We start from the raw sequence: 4,491 nt of genomic DNA on the forward strand, positions 1-4,491 counted from the left end.
GTATCGACTAAACAGCTTAAATGCCCGTTCTTCATATCCGTCAAGCTGGCCCGCACAAATTTGAAATTCAAACCAAAACTGTATCAAAAATTTGTACCCAATATGTACCAATTTGTACCACGAAAATTGGAATTTGTACCTACATCAATTTTTCAAAAAATGAATTTCTGATGGCGGGCCAGCTTGACGTCAAGCTGGAACGCACAATTTATTTTTCTTTCCAATTCAAACTAAAAATGTGTACCTAATATGTACCAAATTGAACCACCAAAAATTAGAATTTGTATCCCCACGAATTTTCAAAAAATTGAATTTCTGATGGCGAGCCAACTTGACGTCAAACTGGCCCACACAAGTTGTTTTTCTTTCCAATTCGAACCAAAACGGTACCAAAAATCTGTAGCCAATATGTACCAATGTGTACAACCAAAATTAGAATTTGTACTTCCACCAATTTCGGAAAATTTGAACTTTTGATGACGGGTTAAGCTTGCCAGTACAACTTATTTTTCTTTCCCATTCGAATCAAGACGATACCAAACATTTATATCCAAGATTTACCAATTTGTACCACAAAGTTATAATTTGTACCTTACCAATTTCGAGAAATTTTGATTTTTGAGGGCGGGTCAAGCTGGCCCGTCCAACTTATTTTTCTTTCCCATTGGAATCGAAACGGTACCAAAAATTTGTAACCAATATATACCAATTTGTATCACCAAAATTAGAATTTCTACCCCCACCAATCTCGAGAAATTTGAATTTTTTATTGCGGATGAAGCTCGCCGACGGTATTCTTTCGACAGTACTAGAAAGAATAATGGAAACCATTATCACAATTCATTTATTTGGTTGGCGATAGATTAAATAGATAATATTGGCTTTTGTATAACTTGGTTGTAGGAGAGAGGCTCAAACATCTACACACGTTGAGGACCCAAAAATATTTTATGGGTGGGTGATTCTTTTCTCCAACCACCTGTGATGGTTATCTAATTGATCCACACCAAACGCTCCCAGTGAAAAGCCCTAAAACTTAGTTACGTTAACTACATGCGAATTAATGTGTCTATGTAGTTTATGAGTATTTCGTGTATTATTAATGCCGCCTCTTGTAAATGTTGCCTCATCTATGAAAAGAATGGCTGGAAAAAGGCTAATTCTTCTCCAAAGTCACCGAGAAAACTGAAGACTCAACAGACAATCCTCTTCTGTTATATGCTGCACCTTTCTGCAGGTGGAATGGATAACATCTGTCTATGTACAGGGTGCACCCCCGTGAAGTTAGCGACCAAAAGTTTATAACATCGATACAGTACAACCCCTCAAATCCAAACCCCGGAAATCCGAAAACCCGGCAAATCCGAACACGTTCTCAGGAGAAAAAAAAAAACTACAGCTGGAAAATGAAAAAAAAATAGATTTAATCACATAAATTTAATTTTTTTAGGGTTTTAACATTTTTAGACTTAATGCTTATTCAAAATCATTACCGAGTACCCAACTATTATAATAATCTAACTAGAGAGGTGGACATTTTTTCAAGCTACCCGGTGTTTGAAAGAGCAATAAAACGCGTGCTGGCTAAATAATATTACTTGTGCACTCTTTGTTAATACTATTGATGTTACTGTTGTTATTTTTTAAAATTCTTTTTCTTTTTTTTCCCGCTTGTTGACACTTCCCTGTGTAAAATGGCACAATTATGCTGTTCTGGGAATTTGTTCAATAAATAAATAAATAAATAAATTATCTAATTATATTCTTACAAGAAGACAGTTATAGATATGCGACAATTATTTTGGACATGAGTGTACACCCGCCAGTCAAGGTCACTGCCCTTTCGACCACTGGGCCACCCTGTCTAACCTCAGTCGTTGTTTTACCGCCAATTCAGTGACGAAATAAGTATGTAATATTATTTCCCGGGTAATCCGATCCCCCCCGAAATCCGAACAGGCTTCAGCCCCAATTAGTTCGGATTTGAGGGGTTGTACTGTATATATTTAGAGTTCTGAGTAGCACTCAAAGAGTTCTAGAGTTCCTGCTGAATAGACCAATAGTTCTGGGTAAGTAAAGGTTTTATAGCGATTTTAAAGTTTCGGTGCTAACTTCGCGCAAAACCGAAAATCCTAAAATATCTAATTTTTTTAGGGTTCTGAGTAGCACTCGAAGAGTTCTAAAGTTTTTCATGAAAATTTAGAAGAGTTCTCGCAAAATAAGGGAGTAAACGGGAAATAAAGGTTTCCTTATAATCTACTGACCACACATGCATTCGGTGCAAATCATTAACAAATATATAGCACGTGCCTAATAAAATCTAACCAATGTTACCCAAACATTATAGAAATCGACAAGTGCTACTCAAAACTCTCATCAGAACTCTATTTCATTACGAAAAAAATAGTTCTATCACCTTGTTGACAGTCGGTTCGCGAATAGCCCATATATTGTTGATTTAAATTGTTATGAAGAAATATTTAACCATTCTATGAACAGAACTCGAAAGAACTTGACGAGTATTATTAAGAATTCTGATCAAAACTCTATTTCATTACGAAATAAAAGAGTTATATCACCTTCCTTACAGTCGGCTTGCAAGCGGCCCATTAATTGTTGATTTAAATTGTTACAAATAAAAATATAACTATTCTACGAACAGAACTTTAAAGAACTTGACGAGTATTATTAAGAACTCTCATCAGAACTCTTTTCATTACGAAATAAAATAGTTCTATTACATTGTTTACATTCGGTTCGCGAATAGCCCATAAATTGTTAATTTAAAATGTTAGAAATAAAGATTTATCCATTGTATCCATGGGCCAATCGCAAACCGACTGTGAACAAGGTGATAGAACTCTTTTATTTCGCAACAAAATAGAGTTCTGATGAGACTTCAGAGTAGCACTAGTCAAGTTCTATAGAGTTCTGTTCGTAGAATGGTTAAATCTTTCTTTGTAACAATTTAAATTAATAATTTATGGACAATTTCTGAATCGACTGTGAACAAAGTGAGAGAACTTTTATTTCGCAATGAAATGAAGTTCTGAGTAGCACTCGCTAAGTTGTATAAAGTTCTGTTCGTAGAATGGTTAAATCTTTGTTTACAACAATTTAAATTAACAATTTATGGCCCAATCGCGAACCGACTGTGAACAAGGTGACAGAACTCTTTTATTTCGCAACGAGTTCTAATAAGAGTTGTGAGTAGCACTCGTCAAGTTCTATAAGGTTTGTTGGTAGAATGGTTAAATATTTATTTGTAACAATTTATATTAACAATAATTATGGGCCACTCGCGAACGAACTCTTAACAAGGTGACAGAACTCTTTTTTCGCAGTAAAATGGAGTTCTGATGAGAGTTCTGACTTGCACATGTCAAGTACTATACAGTTCTGTTCGTTGAATGGTTAAATCTCTGTTTATAACAATTTAAATTAACAATTTATGGGACACTCCTAAGCCGAGTGTGAACAAGGTGATAGAACTCCTTTATTTCGTAATTAAATAGAGATCTGATGAGAGTTCTGGGTAGCACTCGTCAAGTTCTATTGAGTTCTGTTCATAGAATGGTTAAATCTTTACATATAACAATTTAAATTAACAACTTATGAGCCAAAGATAGAAATGTTAGAAATGTTTCATTTCGCAATGAAATAGATTTCTGATGAGAGTTCGGCGTAGCACTCGTCAAGTTCTATAGAGTTCTGTTCGTAGAATGGTTAAATCTTTATTTATATCAATTTAAATTAACAATTTAAGGGCCACTCGCGAACCGACTGTGAACAATGTCATAGAAATCTAATTTCGCAATGAATTAGATTTCTGATTAGAGTTCTTGGTAGCAGTCGTCAAGTTCTGTAAAGGTCTGTTCGTAGAATAGTTAAATATGTATTTATAACAATTTAAATTAACAATTTATGGACCATTAGCAAGCGGACTGTAAAGAAGGTGATAGAACTCTTTTATTTCGCAATGAAATGGAGTTCTGATGAGAGTTCCAATCACTTCGCAATCATTCACCTTCATTAATCATCCGTCTCCTTTATCCTAAAGGACATAACGTGGGAGGATAAGCAACAAATTTCATTTTATTTTATTTATTTATTTTAGTAAATGAAAAGCGAGACCAAAGCGACGGTCGCAAAGCTTCGACATCCGACAAATTACGTTACTCACAGGTGATAGTGTAGGATTGCACGTATGCGGCGTTTGTTTGTTGATGTTCACAGTTCAGCCAATATGGCATCATTATCAGTAAATTGGCTAAAAGTGCCTGAATCTCCGATACGATGCAGTTCTCAGCAGTGCCGTAACTTAGATTTTTCTCGGGGGTGGGGGCAAGCGTTAATATTTGGGTCCCTAGAAAAAGTTGTTTTGGGCCCCCGCCAAATTCGAAAATAGGTCCCTTCTTCCCATCTTTCTCTTAATCTTTGTGGGGCCCCGGAGCCTGTGGGACCCCCCTTATGGCAAGGTCTGCGGAGCCG

Source organism: Thermobia domestica, chromosome 5, assembly GCF_964235325.1.
Source record: "Thermobia domestica chromosome 5, izTheDome1.hap1.1, whole genome shotgun sequence".
NCBI lineage: Eukaryota > Metazoa > Arthropoda > Insecta > Zygentoma > Lepismatidae > Thermobia > Thermobia domestica.